The sequence below is a fragment of the Oxyura jamaicensis genome, chromosome 4, assembly GCF_011077185.1.
Source record: "Oxyura jamaicensis isolate SHBP4307 breed ruddy duck chromosome 4, BPBGC_Ojam_1.0, whole genome shotgun sequence".
Taxonomy (NCBI): Eukaryota; Metazoa; Chordata; class Aves; order Anseriformes; family Anatidae; genus Oxyura; species Oxyura jamaicensis.
In genome coordinates this window covers 76,708,084-76,727,028 of record NC_048896.1, presented here as the reverse complement: position 1 = coordinate 76,727,028, position 18,945 = coordinate 76,708,084, and the positions used below count along the sequence as shown (strand labels likewise).

Sequence of the window (18,945 nt, the reverse complement as noted above, 5' to 3'; positions counted from 1 at the left end):
CTTATGCAGTGGGAAATATTAACCAGTATCTATCAAACACAGTATCTATCAAACATCTTTTGTAAGCAAATTTGTTTTTTTGCAGTCTACAGAAAGTCAGCCAAATTAAGGCACATTGCATACTTTTTTTTTTTTTTTTTTTTTTTTTTAACAAAAAGCAAAATTTATTATAAAAAAATACAACAGTCCCACCATGTCTGTACATGGAACCAAGAATAGGAAAAAAAAAAAAAAAAAAAAAGAATAGTGTTTTATTTACAGTTCAGTGAATTGAAGGAAGAAAACTTCTGTCTCCAGTGATATCACCTCTTGCCTTATCAAGCTTTGATTTTCTCTTGAAATTCCTAGTTCATCAAGAGAAACAAAAGGTAAAGGATAAAGAAAAATATGTATGTTCAGATACTTTCTAAACTGCTTTATTATACATAATTTTTAGAGTTAGAAATAAAACTTAATGAATCTTACAATGAAATAGGAATGTATCTTGAGAGAAGGATTTTGGAATAATTCAGAAAGTAATTCTGATGTTTTGAGGTACACATACAGTTGAGAATTGTCAGTGAACTGCTTTAACATTTAATTGATTTTAATTTCCTCATTGGCTATACTGCATAGTGCTTCACATCAATAGTAATTTTGGAAATGAATGACAGGAGGGACTTACAATACCCTTCCCTAGGCTAGGAATAATACAGGAAAGAATAAATTGTGCCCTTTGAATGTACACAGCAGTAAAATGCATACTGAGGTACAATTATTCCTTCAATTTCTCCAGCAGTTTTGTGATATCCCAGGGTTCTTAATGGGAGAAGTAAGGAATTTGGTTATTTCTTTGGATGTTAAAGGCAGGTGAAATTAGAGATAAAAACCAGCAACAGCTTATTATATTAGATGTCTGTGACCCCCTCCTTCTTATCATTAAAGTCTTTTATTGTCTTTGGCTTCTTGATTTCAGCATTCTGGTTGCTCCTGTGCTTGTACCTTGTTATCTAAATTCTTTATTATTTTTGCTAAATTGGTGAGTGTAGGATACCTCTGTATCATATCTTTCCATATGCACACATTTTCCCCAACACTCTTTTTTGTTTTCTTACCATTTCCATTAATGGTAATTGCTAGTTCACTTTCTCTTCTTTGTCCCTAAGCCTGAATGCTTGCTGTGAGAAACCTGCTTTAAATGTCAGCACATTTCCTTGTCTCAGCCTCATTTTCTTATGCTGTTTGCCACCTCTGCTTATATGAGAACTGTTGTATCTAATGCTCTAAAGCTCTCTTAGGCAGATCTCATCAAATGTAAATTTACTTAACATCATTGAAAGCATTGGAGCTGAAAAGCTGTCTTTCTGTATTCTTTCAAATTGCAATAGTAGCATAAAATGTAGAATCAGAGAGTTAATGAGGTTCTGGAGATATGGTCCAACCCCCCTGTTCCAAGCTGGGTCAAGTACAGCAGATTGATCAATTTCATGTTCAGACAATTGTTGTATATCTCCAGGGACAGAGACTGGGCAACCTGTTCCAATGTTCATTCATACGTACAGTAAACTTTTTTTTTTTTAATATATATATATTTTTTTTCCTTCCCTTACATGAAATTTTCTGTGTTTTAGTTTTTGCCTTTTGCTGCTTGTCTTTTCCCTGGATATTTCTCTTTGCAGGCCGGCTCTGTCCTCTTTCCTCAGATATTGATAAACATTTCTAAGATTCCCAGTGCATTTCTTCTCCAGGCTGAATTCCTAACTCTCATCTTTTCCTGATATGGCAGATGCTCTGATCTCTTCATCTTTATGGCCTCTCACTGGACTCTGCTTGGTAGCTCTCCCTTTAGTCCTGACCCATAAGCTTTCTGTCAGTTCCTCATCCATCCCCAGGCAGAGCTCCATGCACTACAGCTGGTCACTGACGTAGAGGGCAATGCCCCCTCCTTGTCTTCCCTGCCTGTCCTTCCTAAAGAGCCTGTATCCTTCCATGAGAACACTATAGTCATGGGAGTCATCCCACCACATCTGGCAACCCTGCAAGAATATGCATGTCTCTAACTCATCTTTTTGCTCATAATGTGTGTTCTACTGTACAGGCACTTAAGAGGGGCAACCCAACATGTTATGTTCCTAGAAAGTGTTTGGAGGATTTCTCCACAATGGTCCCTTGTAGGCATTTCCTTGTTAACATGCAAGTGCTTCAAGTGACCCCACTTAAGTCCCTCATTTTGTTCATTTTATGATCCCTCCCTATCACCCCATCACCACATGCTCCTTGGTCAGCAGCCCTGTGTGTTACTCCTTCAACAGGGCTGCTGGGAAGGAGTCTCACTGGCTCAAATTTCTTCTCTGTAGAATAATTGAAAGCAGTATTTACTGTTTATTTTTCCATGCCATAAAGAGGCACTGATTGAGGTGAGATTGAAGATGTGTTGTGCTGGGCATAGTATAAACATGTGAAAAGAGAGCTTAAAGTCTAATCCTTACAAAGTTTACAATCTAAACCAGCAAGACTGTCAGAAGTCAGGAGAGCAAGAATAGGTAAAGCACCCTCTTTGCACTCATGCAACTTGACAGCAGCTTAAATATGGGTTAAAATCCAACTTTCCAGATTGCCAAGTCATTTCCATATGCAGTAAATCATGGTTCCCCTATGAAGTATTTTCTGTGCTAATACTTTTCCTGATGAGTTCAAAATGCCACAAGTGTCAATATTTATAGCTCCTATTATTTACTACATATTTTACTGCTTAGTAGAGCTCACTACCAACATTTTATTTAGATATTCTCTTTTTACATTCTTTAACTGATTCCATAGTAATTCATTCTATCCTCTTTGATCATTCAAAATAGTTCCTCTACATCTTTTTTACTTTCATATTCTAGTTGGTGCCTCTTTACACTGCTCAGACAAGGGAAACATAGATAATATTTTAAAAATTATTTCAATGCTTCGTGTGGTCTACATATTCCATGAATTGTGGGACAGTCTTTCTTTCAGGTAAGAAGTATTTTCAATTTAGGATTTATAAGTTGATAACAACATTTGACTTTGCTGTGGGTTTATTAATGAAAATTTAATAGACCATCTCTCTCATTAACTGATACATTCTTAAAGTGTCCACTTTTTTTCTTCGAAAGTTTAAGGCTTCTTCATACTGTTCTCTGAGCTGCCAAAGTAGCTGAAAGAAATCCATTATGTATAATGCAATGACAGTTCAAGAACCTATGCTGCTGTAAAATCATATATATTGTAAGATAGCCGCTGCTTCATAAAACTCCTTGTTTGATATTTATTCTCAAAGGTAGTGGTACTATCAGTAAAGTCCATTGTCCCTCCTTATCACATTTTCTTTCCTTGTAACATCCTGGTAATTTGATCAAGGGATTAGTTGCTTACTATGGCACTGTCAGACAAACTCTGTTTATGCAGAAATGTTGGGCATTATTCTTAGTTTCTGGCTGCATTGCTCTTTGTCCATAGCCATGGATCAATGAGTCAGAATAATCTCCAAAATAGTTTTTCTCATTACTACAGTCTTCTATCTGTAGAAGTACTCAGAACACGTCACGTTCTCTGGTGTCTGATGACATGGTCCTCAGATTTCAGTCTTGGTTTCTATCAATATTTCCATGTTGTTGTCCCCTCAATAAAAGAAATACATTTTCACAGTGCAAGTTTACAGCTCTTCTGGCTATATAAAACAACACCTTGTTTTTCTGCAATAATAAGATCAAAGTATCTTGTTGTTCTCATTAGAGAGTAAAATCTAATATTTTTACCTTGCAGAGTAACTCACTGTTTTCTAGAACAGGTTACCTAAATCTTGATGATTTCTGCATGATGCATGCTAAAATGTGTTTCCTAAGCTTATTTGCTAGTCATGCTAACATCAGAGCACCTTTTTACTTCACTTCGTTATCCTCATCTTTTTCCTCAACAGAATTGATAAACAAAATGTAGCTTCAACCTTGACTGGAAGGACTAGCAGTGCTTATCTTCATATGACAGCAGTATAATTTACTAATTACTTATTACTGCATTTTGTTAGTACTTAGAAATATGGTTTTGTGGATCTGTAATCTCATGTAATGCAATTATAAACATATGACAAAATAAGTTGGTCCTAAGGACCTCTGACAGTACCAAGTTTGCCATTTCATGTTTTTCCTAATGATTTAAGTCACTTTTCAAAATAAAAAAAAAATGTTAGTTATATTTTATTTTTGATAGAAATCACATCCAAAGCTGACTTTTTTCTCATTGTTATACATTCCTTCTTATTTTTGAGGTAGTAGGTATGAACATAACAAAATAGTATTAGTCTGACACACTGACTGTGCCATAAAAATAAATAATGTATTTTGAGTAGATTGTTATATTCATGGATATGTTAGAGAGATTATACACATAACTGGGTGAGAGAGAAGGATAAATAAAGTTGTGATGCATCTTTTATTGACTCACTATGAAATAGTGCATTCCTGCATGAGTACAGTATCATTTACAAAGCTGAAATAAAGTATATCTTTATGTTATTGATTTAGAAGTTTAAGTTGTTATTAGTAGGACAGACTAAATTTTTCAAGTGATAATGAGAATTGGCTGTGTACCATAGTTACAGTTATTACCTTAGTAATGCATTGCTACTGGGCTACTCAGATGTTAATTATTTTTTCCATGAAGATAGACATATTTGAAAACTTTGCCTTCAATAATAAGAGAAAAATATATATTAAAAAACCCTGTGATGCCTTATTTTAAATAATAATTTACTCTTGCCAGTAAAAATGTATTACACAGTTTCTGTTAGTAACCCATCAGAAATTTGTAGTAGTATGTTGTGGTGAATCTACTGGAAATGTTGTGCCAGGAACTGGCAGTAAAAGCTGTAACATGCTTATAAGTAGATCATTTTAGAGGTAAAAAAGGTAAAAAAAAGATTTTTTTAAAAAAAAAAAAGTAAAGGAATCTCTCCTGGCTTTCTGTCCAGCTTTATTTAAAAGTGAAGCTAAACTTTAAAGTTATCATTGCCCTTTGACCAGGCTATAGCTGTTAGAGTTCAGAGTGAAAATGCTTTCTGATTAGAGTCTTATAATTGTCTTTTTACAGCAGTGAAGAAAATGATGAAGAGAAAAACTAAGTATTAATCCACAAACTACATCTGGGCACTGGTTCAAGACCTGACAGTCTAAGCTCTACTCTTGCCTCTGACCTGTTGACTGTGCTTAGTAAGTTATATGTCCATTTTAATTAGCAGCTATTGTCTATTTTATTTACTTACAATGAAAAATAATTGGATTGGGGTAGCTTTATGATGTGTTTGTTCAATACCTTTGAAGTAGTATTCTAGTTTTAGTTGAGGCCTCATTTTCTTACTCCAAAACAAATAATAATCACAACTAAGAACTTCTTATAAGTCCCTTGTGTATTTCACGGATGAAGACTAAAGCAGTGTTCATATCAACTCTGATTAGATACTAAAACAATTAATGTATCATTCCAAATGCTGAAAAAAAATTAATTTTAAGTACTTTCTTATAGACTTTTTTTTTCTTCCAATAGTTACAAAGAACAAAACCTACAGTTTGTTATTGATGGGTGAGAGTGTTCAGCTTGAGGGCAGGAAGGGTCTGCAGGGGGATCTGGATAGGTTAGATGGATGGGCTGCATCTAATCTCATGCCATTCAACAAGTCTAAGTGTTGTGTTCTGCACTTGGGTTATATCAACCCCATGCAGTGTATAGCCTTTGGGAGGAGTAGCTGGAGAGTTGCCTGGAAGAAAAGTAGCTGGGGGTTGCGGGTCAGCAGCTAACTGAACAAGAGCCACCAGTGTGCCCAGGTGGTAAAGAAGGCCAATGGTATCCTGGCCTGCACCAGAAATAGTGTGGCCAGCAGGACCGGGGGAATGACTCTGCGCTGGTGAGACTGAACTTCAAGTACTGTGTTCAGTTTTGGGCCCCTCACTACTAAAAGGTTATTGAGTTGCTTAAGCATGTCTAGAGAAGAGCAACAGTGCTTGTGAAGAGACTAGAAAACAAGACACATGAGGAGCAGCTGAATATGGGACTGGTTAGTCTTGAGAAAAGGAGGCTGAGAGAAGATCTCCTCACTCTCTACAACTACCTGAAAGGAGGTTGCAGCAAAGAGGGTGTCAGTCTCTTTTCTCAGGTGGCAAGTAATAAAACTCAAATGCAAGTAATAAAACACATCTCAAGTTGTGCCTGGGGAGATTTAGGTTGGATATCAGGAAGAATTTCTTCACATGGAAAGGAGGAGCTATTGGAAGAAGCTGCCCAGGGAGGTGGTGGAGTCACCATCCCTGAAAGTGTTTAAGAGATGTGTGGATGTAGTTCTTAGGGGACATGGTTTAACTGTGGACTTGTAGTATTAGGTGGATAGTTGGACTTAATGATCTTGAAGGTCTTTTCTAATCAAAAATATTCTATAATTAATTGATTGAGGTACCTTGGTGACATGGGTGACCAACAGTTACAGGTAACCCACGCTTTCCCTTCTTATCTCCTTTAAGAGATGAATACAGAAATATAAGTCAGTCTAGTGAAATGTTTAATTTCTGAGGAAAATAAAAATTATATAATCCTTATTTCCTTATACATGCAGTGAAGATTCTAATGAACACAGTTCTTGAAGATGTAATTGTAGAATGAAAGCATGTGCACTTTAGATATTTTCTAGTTTGATTGGCTAGTTTTTCAAATTTTTTCTTTATTTGTACTTGCTGAATTGGTTAAAAAAGAATGCTCAGCAAACATAACTGAACAAATTGCACTTCCCTCAGCTGAACTGTATGAAAGACCCCAGAGACAAACCAAACAAGCCTTGCATGGTCCCACAGGAAACTAGAAATTCAGCTGGCCTTTTTAAGACTGACTTCTCTGGGGAAAAAATCCCTGCAGCTGCTTTTAAATGTTGAGGGTTAAAAGCATTTTTTGTTGCTGAGAATGCACATTGGAGCATATGTAATGCTTTAATGTGCATTTTAAAGTGAAAATACAATACATCTTTTCAGAACATTTGGAAATAATCACAGACTTGCTTCTGAGATTGAATGAATTCAGAAAGGTACTCTCAAGCAGAGCTGACTGACACTCAGAATTTCCCTTCTGGAAGAAATTTTGATATTGCAAGAAAGGTTTCATTTTGAATGAGAAGAAATATAAGAACTTCTATTTTCCCTGCACTGGAAAAGTAACTGTGGAAATTGGAAACACTTTGCTCTTTTTTTTTTTTTTTTTTTTTTTTTCATAAAGAAATTTGTCAATGTCTACATTTAAAAGATTGTTCCTTGGGCTTTTGGTAGCTGTTAGAAGAACCCAAGGAATTTTCATAACCCAGAAGAATTCAAAATACTCTAAAAGTGAAGAATTAGAGATGGATAATAATGTTTAGATTTTACATGAAGTTTAAAAAAAAATGACATTATCAGCATGTTTCATTATATTAAACCTTTTGGATAAGGGATGATGGAGTTCTGGGAGACTATAGAGAGCAGGTAAGCTATCTCTCTTCAATGACTAATTTTCCCTGCTTTGCAATTGATCTTACCTCATTGGGTGCATAAAGGAATTCTTCTATCGATTTCACTTTGAAGGGAAGATTTTAGTAGAATGTACTGCTGGAAACTCTGTGACTGCCTTTATATTAGCCATCCTGAAATTTGCATCCACGAACATCTTACATGAAACAAATTTTCTCTCTAAACCACTCCTCTCTTGGAGACCACAGTCTCTGCAGTGAATCTGCATGCAAATAAGCTCTTTTTAGCTTTGGTATTTTGCTGTGGAAATTAAAGAAAGCTGCTGGCTGAGGTGGTGGAGAAGGGCAAGAGGAGCTCTTTTCACACCTTCTCTGTCACATTGTGGCAGCACAGCTCTAGCATGCCATAGACCTGGGATGGAGAAATGGGAAGGATGGAGGCAGAGTCCTAGGAAGCTTGGGCCACGTGGGTAGGGCCACTGCAGATACAGTGATATCAGAATAGAATTAGTGCTGAAGAATCTTAGCATCAATTACACATAAATCTGTGATATTGTGTAAAACGGTGATACTACTATGATACTGATAAGTTGCCCATCATTATTTGGCATAAATATTTCCCATCTAGCTCACCTTCAGCAAGTAAGCAATGCCTGTGATGAACAGTTCTTGGGAGCATCTTAATTCTGAAAACAGTCTTCTGGGAAAGGGGAGCTGCACTCAAGAGAAACTAGGCATCCTATTTCTTGGCATGTGCTTTAATCAGTGAACGATAGTGACAAATTGAGGTGGTTTATCCTCCTTTACCTGATGAGTATTTTAAAAAAGGGTTTTTATTTTTTTAATCCTATATAGATAAATCAGCTGTGTGTTGAGGCAAGTGCCCATCAAACTATTTTAACCTTATGTTTCTTATTTATTTTCTCTATGCAGAGACTCACTATGCATAAGAAAGTGATGAATTATCACAAAGGCCCTAATATCTCTTTTGTGTGGTTGCTGAAGAGACCTTCATTTAGGTTCTCTTGTATATCCTTCTGAAAGCACCCGTCTTAGCATAGCTTATTTTTATTGCACATGTGCTCTGAATCATTTTGTCTGATTTCTACTTCTGCAACAGCTGTCCTGAATATAGATCAACAACCTGAAACACTCCATTAATTTCTAGGAAAATTTTAAATAAAGTATTTTTGAACATACAAATACTTTGAATTCTAACAGAGAAGAGGGAATTTTCTCATTTTAGGTCTATTTTGAAGCAGTAATACTAGTTAATGATGCAAATCATCATTCATTTTCAGAAAAAATGTTAGGGGAAATCCTAGTAGGTATAATGTATTTCTCCTTAGAGAGCAAAGTAATGCTGAATCTTGAATCTGTAATGGAAGTCATAATGAATCTTCCAATACTGAAGTTGTCTCTTCACTTTGCTGTACTCTCTGTGTCTCAGACATAACACTTATATATCAGGTAGGATTTTGATGGTCATTGACCACCATAACCTAACTTTAGCTGTCAAAAAAAAATGGCATCATGTCTAAGAAACTAATTATGCTCCCTGCATAGCTGATCGCTAAAGAGAACCATTTTCAAAACATATAGACTCTTCTCCCAGGGCTTTGAAGTAGCTGTAGAGAACTTTATAAAGAGTGTAGGCATATGTCAAAATATGCAATATGATAATAAATAATATATAATCATTATTCTTATTTGAAACCATGGTGGATTGGCTCTAGCTAGCAACCAAACTCCTACCTAGCTTGCTCCCCCACCCATATTGGGATGGGGGAAGCACAGGAAGAACAGTAGTGAGAAATCTCATGGGTTGAGGGAGACAAGGAGACAGGGAGAGCATTTATCAATTACTGTCACATGCAAAACAGACTTAACTTGGGGAAATTAATATTTTGCTAATTAAAAAGAAAAAAAATATTGCCCATTAAAAGAAATAAATTATTACTGATTGGATCATGGGAAACAAAACCAACCAAACAAAACCCCAAAGATTTTATGAACTTACACCTTTCATCCCACTTCCCCAGGCTCAACTCCATTCCAAATACTACTTCTTCTTGCCTTGCTATTGTTGCAAATTGCATTCAGTCACTTCAGAGAGGCAATGAGAAGTGTAAGAATAGTTGCAGTCAGGACATAGCAGTTTCTCCCTTCAGATCTCACCTTTGCATTTTTCTTATGCTTCAGAGTGCATTCTCCATGCTCTGCAATCCCTTTGGGGGTGTACCAGCTCCAGCTTGGGCTCATCCACAGTTCGCAGTCCCTCCTGGAAAGTATTTGGTTAGATGTTTGTCCTCCGTGGGCTGTAGATCCTCTAAAGGGACCTACTCTGGCATTGGTCTCCCTTATGAGCTGCAGTTCCTTTGGGGAAGGGTGTCTGCTGTATCATTGAACACCTCCTTCTCCTTTGTCCCTGCTGTTTCCTGTTGTTTCTCACTCCTTGTTCCTTCTTCCTCTCTCTATCTGGCATTTTCTGCCCTTATTTACGTGGTTTAACAGAGCATTCACCAGCTTGGTGAACTCACCATGGGCTCAACTTTGGCCTTTGGTGAGTCTGCAGCAGAGCTTTCTGGAAACATCTGTGTCCAGCACAAGGCATCCCATGTTCTCTTCTTACAGAAGCCACCCCTACAGCACACCTGCTACCAAAACCTTCCCATCTATACCTGATACAAAGGGTATCTACTGAGAATAGAAAGCTGATGTCATCTGATGTGCCATATATGGCACATCTGTATGACCATATGGAGACAGGAAATATGACAGAGACCCTACAGAAGAACCTCTGAAGTGACAGCTAAGTCAGGGCACTAGAAGTCTACATGTTGACAACTTAATTGCACTCCTGAATTTCTTGGCCAGATCATTTACATATCTTTTTACTAATTTGAAGAAATAAGGTGTTCCGACATCTCTTTTCTGAATGTCTATAAATTTCTGGATTTTTTAGCCTAGAAAGCAGTGTAGCACAAATATTTTACACTGTGTGAGATCTTGGCTAAAGAGAATAGAAAAATACATTATGCTGAAAGTGAAACTGTTGGGCCATCAGTAAGTTACTGTTGGAGATCCTCAATGCTGGGTTCAGAATTCATGTTATTTAATGTATTATGACCCTGACACAAACAACAAAAATGTAATGAAATTTGCTGATGACATAAAAGTGAGAGCAAGTATAAATGCAAAGCAGCACTTGAATATTAATTGCATATAATTGGCTTGAACAAGACGTGACAAACACCAGCTGAGGTGACACTCTTGTTTCTTGAGCAGGCATTGTAGTAGACAGTGGCAGCCTGCAGCCATCAGCCAGTAGCAGCAATCTTATTCTCCATCACATGGTATAGGCTGAATGGTATGGTAGATTATATTAGCCTTGAGAAAACAACGATGAAGTTCTATGTGATTTTAAAGTTTATCAGACATATATTAACAAATCTTCTTTCATTGTTATGCCCACTATGCATATTTTTTAGCTTAAAGGTGTTAGTACAAGTATCAGTCCTTGACTGGTTCTATTTAGAAGCAGAGCTAGTCTGCCTTTACAAGAAATTGGCTGGAGTGCTGTACTGGTATAGGTGTAGGTGTCTGAAAATGTCTAAAATGTTTGAACATTAACTGAGAAGGGAACAATCAAAATATACAGACTTAAAAGGTCCCAAGATGGTGTGAATCAGTCCCTTAGCTGGGACTAGAACTAGAGCTTCGAAGGGTTCTTCTGATTTACACTTGCCAAAGATCTGACCCATACTTATTATCAAAACACTGCTGTAATCTGCAAAAATATACAAGAGAGAACATTTATCTGGCTGACAAAAGCTTATTTCTTTAGAAAAGATGTTTAGCTCATAAGTTCAGGTAGCTTTGCATGTTTCTGGTAACCTATGGATGACATTTGAAAATTAAGTCTGACCTGAAAGTTGAGGGAGAAGTGCACTTAAAATAGATTAGATTTATTGCAGAGGTGGGAAAAGAACAGTGCAGCCAACTAAGAGAAATATCTGACTCTGTCTAGTGTTAAGATGTTACCTTGAACTTGCAGATTGAGGAGAAATAATGTGCCTTGGAAATACACTATTTTGATGAATGCTGTCTACTGGAAAAGAGCCAGTTGTATTTGCTTCCTTTCTGTTTGTTGTCAGCATCTCAACACTCAACATGAACTCTACCATGGCAAACTGTCAGAATAAGTTATTTCTAGTCTGTAATGAAGGCTTCTATCACATGTTATTATTGAAAATAACAGGTCTTGAATGTGTATAGTATACAATTCATTTTCTTTTCCACAAAAGTATGGATTTTTTTAAGGTTAGAATGAGTGTGAAAACCTCTCTAACAGTACTTTAACCAAAAAAGACTGAAGATAAAATTCTCTTTTACATCTAGACAGATTCTGTGTATATGTGTGCACAACTTTTGCAACAGATACTCTGAAGTGAGACAGAAAATTCCAGTAAATAAGATGGATGAGTATTACATAGATTAAATTATCTGAAAATTTAGTTGATTAAAATGAAAATTTTGTCAAGAAAATAAAAAGGGAAATATGTAGAGAATTTTGAAAACTTACCCAACTGAATATTTAAAGACATATTGCAATATTTAATGAAAAAAAAAGTAAAACTTAGATTTATATTTAGCATAAGAAAAGCTTGAACTATAGGCTGGTCACCCTCACCTCAATCTCTGGGAAGCAGCTAAGCCTGGAAATGGTTTCCAGGCACATGAAAGAGAAGAAAATCACCAAGAGTAGTCAGTAAGGATTTGCCAAAGGGAAGTCATGCTTGACCAACCCAATAAAGTACTGTCATGAAATGTCTGATCTGGTAGGTGAGGGGAGAGCAGTGGATATTGTCTACTGGGACTTCAGTAAGGCCTTTGACACTTTCTCCCATACGTTCTTCAGAGAGAAGCAGCTGAAGTATGGTCTGGGAAACAATGAGGTGGATTGAAAACTGGCTGAATGGCCAGGCCCAGAGGATGGTGATCAGTGGTGCAAGGTCTTGTTGGAGGCCAGCAATAAGCAGAGTACCCCAGAGGTCACTACTCGGTCCAGTCCTATTTAGCATCTTCATTAATGATCTGGATGACAGGGCAGAGTGTACATGCCTTAGTGAATTTGCCGATGATACAAAACTAGGAGGAGTGGCTGATATGCCAGAGGGATGTGCCACGACCCAGAGAGATCTTGACAGGCTGCAAGAATGAGCTGACAGGAACCTCATGAAGTTCAACAAGGGAAATACAAAGTGCTGGGGAGGAACAAGCCCATACAGCAGAACGTGCTGGGGGCTGAAAAGTACCTTTGCAGAGAAGGACCTGAGTGATGAAGGTGATGAAGGAACTGGAGCATCTGTCACATGAGGTAAGGCTAAGAGAGCTGAGACTGCTTAGTCTGAAGAAGAGAAGATATAAAAGGGATTTAATGATAAATGAAGATCTATTTGGATATTTGCATCCTGAATTTGACTTTCTAAGAATTATATATATATATATATTTATATATATAATTATATATATATATATTTGTTTGAGCTTCTACAGTTTAAATGAGAAATTACTCTCTGTACCTCTCTGGCTGTTGTTTTACAGTGGAATGAATTTCCTTCTGAATGAGTCTGTTTCTCTACATGAAGTGATACTACATAGTGGTGTTAGGTTCTCCTCTGTGATAGTGTTTTCTTGAACATAGGTAAGCATTTTATCAGTATTTTATCTGTTGATGACAAAATCATCGCATCAGCTCATGGCAACAATGAAAAATGTGGGCAACCACTCCTGATCTCATGCACTATCTTCCCAAAATAAACTTTTCTGCTAGTATTAGAGAACTTCTGGTTGAGTAAGGGCAAGGTAGATGCATCAACAAATGATGTATAATGCAGATGTGTGGTCTTCAGCACCAGTTTTCTTGGTCTCTTACTCTATTCTTATCTAACTGAATTACTTGCTAATGCAAACTCAACCTAAGATAATCATTTTATTCTACATCTAAAGCCCCACAGTTTTGACCTGCTTGTTTATGAAACGGTCATAACTCCTAAACAAACTAATTCTCAGATATATTTAGCTTTTAATTTGTATTGATAATGAAACAGATGTTTCTGTAATTTATTAAAAAAGTAACCCAAAGGAATGAAAATGTGGATGCCATTTACAGTAGGGTCTTAAGATGCACATGTTGAAGAAACAAACCACTGTACATGATGAACTTTTAAACCAAGTGTGTATGGTCTCTAATCATTCACAAGGCAATAGACATCAAACTGGGAAAAAAAAAAAGGAAAAAAAAAAGTAAGTGTACTGTGTAACTCAGTTTTCAGTGGAGTACTGGAAAAAAGTATGGAGAAGTGGGGTGGGAGAGAGTAAACATTTGACAATACATAATGTAGAGCAGTTTAACCAGCAATGTGAAAACATTCTGAAGTATATATTTTTAGTCAATACTATATCTCACATCCAATCGCATTCTCTCTTCAATTTGCCCCACACATGAAAATCACCACTAAATTCCTCTGTGAAAATTCTAGAGATTGTTAAAGAACTTCTTCAGTCCTGGCATCACAGAAATAGAAATATTCACCAAGACTAATTCCTTTTCCTTCTTCATAGCAAATGATTGGAGGTCAGAGCAGATATTGACTAGTATGTTGAAAATCCCACTGTGACTAGCAGTGATGGCTAAAGACTGATGAAAACCAACTTTTGATGTTGCAACACCACAGTGGATAGTTTCTTTGGTGAGCCTGAAAACTGGCTCTTGCTTTCAAAGTTGTGACATAAGAAAATAAATACAGTTCAGGGAAGACTGCAAATGGGGTGGAATGTTTTGTCTCACTCCAATAATATGCCTGAAGATCTTTCTAGGTTTTGAGGGCTACTCTTTCTTCCTACAAATCCTCAGAAGTCAGCAGTGAGTGAAGAGAGACCAATCCTTCCCATTTGCAGCCACCCTGCCACATCTTTTGTTGTTATACCATGCCATCCTTCTAAATTGAATTCTCTGACTCACAGTTATTTGACTGTGATATGAAATCACAGAAAAAATAAGTATTCATGAGGGATTAAAAGGAACCATGAGGTGAAGAGTAAAAAGACTTGAGAAGAAATGTATCCTCTGAACTTTACTCCTTTGTTCTGTACTATTCCTCTCCACTAGTGTCCTCCGCCTTCAAGAGAAGTATGTACCACCTGATCTTTTTAAAGTCACTATCAGAGTCTAATAATTCCTTGACTTACTGTATGATTCACCATATTGTCTCACTTTGGATCCTATATAGAACCATTAGAAAGAGAGGATTCTTAAAGTACATGTAACTTTGGAGGTTATCTAGTCAGCTATATTGCTATCTTTAGGAAAGTCTTCTAAAGCTTTGAAAGAGACTCATGTTAATAGTAGTTTGGGGAAGAATTTTTAGAGATTCACTCAGTCTCCAGGAACCAGGAATATACACACATCACAGGAAATTTTTCTACCATTTGAACATATAATACATGAGTATATAGCATGCACTTTCTATGTACTGACATCATGCATTTGATTTCATTTCTGAAGTAGATGGGCTACAGAGCTAAGCAGTCAAAATCCTCATTTGAAATAAAAAGAAAGCATTGGCTCAGTAATATGCTACCTATTATGTTTCTTTATTTTTGTTATGTCAATATCATAATTTTGTTCTTTTATTTTTCAGTGCTATACTAATATTTAAGGACTAAATACAATCTACAGACAAGCCAACATTAATAGAGCTAATGGAGCTAATCCACAGTGGAACTGTCTTATAGTATTGGTTGTATCCCAAATTAGAAGCTTTGGAAACATTCTATTTGTTTGTACTTCATATGCACTGCAGGTTATTTATTTGGCTTGGGGAATCCATCTCCTAATATAATTTGCAAGACATGCAGTTTCCTGATCACAGGGGAGGCTTCAGGCAACTACTTGCTTAATTCCAAATGTGAACACTAGATTGGGTATTTTCAAAGTAATTTTTTTTCTCCATCATATGCCACTACTTCTACCTGCCAACATTTTATCAACTTGCTTTCAATAGGAAATGCATTTCATACTTTCTGCTGGAGTTTATTCTAGCAGCTGAATAGCCTGAACGTCTTCAACATGATAGGTCATAAGGTGCCACTGTGTAGAGCTGTGATAAGGGAAAAAAGAAAACCTCGAAGAAAGTCAGTTTTGACTTGTTTCTTCTGGTATGTAAAAGCCAGCATTTTTTCCTATCACTGTTTTCAAAGTGTTAGAATTGGAAATGTAACATTTAGCTTTATGAGGATCTTCTTACTCCAGAGATTAGTATTAATTTTTAAGAGCATACGGCTAATGTATCTAATTGGAGAAATACGAATAGTTGGACTTTTGCAAAGTGAATTATTATGAACTAAAAAATATTCTGGATTTTACAACCTGTTAAGAACAACGCCTATATAGAAGACATGCTTGCTAAGCATAATCATGTCATTTAGATATAAAATAAGGAGCTAATCTTGCAGTCTTGATTTAGTCAAAAGTCCTATTGGAATCAATAGAGTATTTCCTAAGAAGAAATTAATGAATTTACAAACAAATATTACAAACAAACAATATTACAAACAAAACAAAACAAAAACAACAGAAATAAAAACCTGAAACTGTCACCTTAATTTAAAAATATTTAGAATTAGTCCATGATTTGCATTTTGGTGAAAAAGCCATTTGATAAACATACACAACCATTCTATTTATTTTTGTATTCTGATGTCTCAAGTCCATGAGATAAAGAAAAACAAAACAAGAAGGATCTCTTTCAGCTTTCTTTTAAATTTTCTGTGATTTGAAAATAAATTTTTTCCAATTTATCACTAGATATAATGAGAACAGTCTAACAGATAGTAGAAGAACAATGTTAATTTTAACTGGCCATCTAAAGAACTAGAGAGGCTTGCTTTTAAAATTATTATTACTATATATATATATCTTTTAAAGAATTTTGAATCAAAACAAGTTTGGAATTTCTGTTGGTAGAAAGTTTTCAGTTTTTCTTGTTTAGATCTTAGTTTGATTCAAATTTTGAAATTAAGTATTTTTTTTTTTATAAACTGGGAATTCTGGTTTTGGCCAACTCTGTTCTACAGGGAGTTGTTTTTGGTCTCACACTGGAGAAAAATTATCTGTGATCTGCCATGGAGGACTTTTTCTGCACCACTATATTTTATGTGTAGATAGATCCAGTAAATATATATTTTTTTTCTAGGTGAAGTAATTAATGTAAAACTTCAGGATCTGGTGGAAAGTACATAGTTAAGGGCCTTTCTCAAGAAAAAGGTGTTGCTAAATATAACCATGGAAAAACAATACCTCAAAAATGACAGAGCAAAACAAGAAATAATGCTCAGTCCTGGGTTTAAATAGTAACTGGACTTGTAAAATAAGCTGCTTTTGACCACAACTGAAATTCAAATGTGACCACATTCCAGTTTTAAGTATCCAGGAAACGAGTAACAAGAATCCCCATTAAGACTTCAGGAAAAAGGCTTTTAAGAGCAAGCTTATTGCTGTGGGTCTCTCCATGCTGAAAGCCTGTAGCTGAGGGGCAAGTTTGCATGAGAAGATTGACTTCTCCAGCTAGCTTAAAAACAGGTAAAATGTCCCTACGGCAAGCTGTTTTAGGAAGAAGGGCACCAGCTAATTAAACTTAATTGGGTTAGCCAGGGTAGTCTGATTAGCATAATTAATTTAGGCCTCTTAGTAGGCCTGAGGGGTGTGTGTTTCTGTTAGGGATCCTGTGAGGGAGGTGTTTGGGACTCAAAGTAGGAAGAATAGTTAATTCTCCAGGTCAAGGGAGAGGTGCTCTAGACAAGTGGGAAAGGAAACATATAGAAGTACAGAAGATTTAGCACAGCTGAAGGCCATGTATTCTTTTGAAACTGGTAATGCCTACGTAGAAACAGAAAGGTTGAAGATTTAAGTCCACTTAGAGATGGGAAAGCAGCCTAGCCAGTCCGTTATACTTGTGCTTGAAAGTGCTGTGACATAAATGAAAATATGGAGTCCAGTACATAGGATTAAAAACTGACTGAATAATAAAATGGTAGAATCCTTTACTTTGGGACAGTTTAAATAATTCAGGTTAAACTTCTGTGAATGAGAATTCTTATGTAATAAAAGTGTGCATATGCTAATGAGTTCTCTCAAATGACAGAGAAAAAATATGATCACTTAATGACACCCCTAGTTTCACAGAATAAGTGGACTTTCAAATATGCACATCATACCTTTGATTGTAGTAGTGCTTCAGTGGAGTAAATCATGCATTTGTTCTTTCTTGTATTGTATTATTATGTCATAGTTTTATTGGGCCCAAAGGGGGGCTTATTTGAATTGTCTTCAGACTTCAAGCCTCAGTTTAATAGTTTCATGAATGCATTTACATTTTGCTAAGCATTTCATTTTCAACATCACTCTGAATGTATTGGTCAAATGAGCCTTTGTCATCCTCTGTTTTTATCCAGTAAAAACTGTGAGTGCCAGGAAGATACCTTACTTTCTCAGCCAAATAGGAAGAGGTTATCTCAACTGTTAAGCTTACCCCACAACTGATTGTTAAGAAATATAGTTAGGAATCCCCAAGGGGAAAAAAACGTTCTGCAGTGCATTACGCCTTGCCTACATACTTCTGTGGGTTCCTTTTATTACTCCCCGATCTACACTTTAAATCACTGCAGTTTCAACTGCAAGGTAAAGGTAAAAATAGGAATTCTACCCTGAAAAATCTTCTAGGACGTCTGTACACACATTGGCAGCTATAGACTACTGTTAATAGAGATGTGAGGATTTTTCATTATGTATTTGAATTGCCACTAATATGTGAGGCTAATGAAGGATATTTGGCATATAATTTTGTGAGCAAAGATTTTTCTGGGATGTTACGATTTTTGACTGAACATGACAAGGTGTTTTCTGCAATAAGGAAACACAGAATGATTAAATGATCAGGGGTTTGTAATATATCTAAGTAAATTGAAATATTATATTTGTAAACTAAAGTTTGAATAGTTTTTTACTTAACTTTGTTTAGAATAGTTTTAGGTGGCTTATCATATCCATCCAAATTATTCCTCAAACTGAAGTTTCCTGTCTTAAATAATGACGGATGTTTTAGTTGATGGTTTAGAAGAGAATCTCAAAATCTGTAAAGCCTGTATAAATTAAGCTGATTAGATTGCAAGATGCTGTTATGTGAAAGACTTTGGGAAACTTCTTGGTTTCATTCTCACTTGAAATATTATGTAAACAATTTTAAAATGCATTATTTTTTCTAGGGCTAGCTGAACATGGATGACAATAAAGACGTGAAAATTAAAATCAAAATAAAGCTGATGAACCAACACATATAAATAAATCCATTTTATTTTATTTTATTTTATTTTATTTTATTTTATTTTATTTTATTTTA

General features: G+C 35.9%; 1 long non-coding RNA gene across 2 annotated transcripts in view; it reads left to right on the top strand.

Annotated features, from left to right (window-relative positions):
* The first annotated feature begins 4,853 nt into the window (after positions 1–4,853).
* LOC118166733 overlaps positions 4,854–18,945 on the top strand; it is a 21,718-nt gene continuing 7,626 nt past the window's right edge. Inside the window, exons 1-2 of one of the 2 annotated variants that reach the window (XR_004750696.1) lie at positions 4,854–5,213; positions 7,308–7,499. This is a non-coding gene — a long non-coding RNA (uncharacterized LOC118166733). The remainder of the gene's footprint in view (positions 5,214–7,307; positions 7,500–18,945) is intronic. The other variant, XR_004750695.1, reaches the window with a different exon arrangement.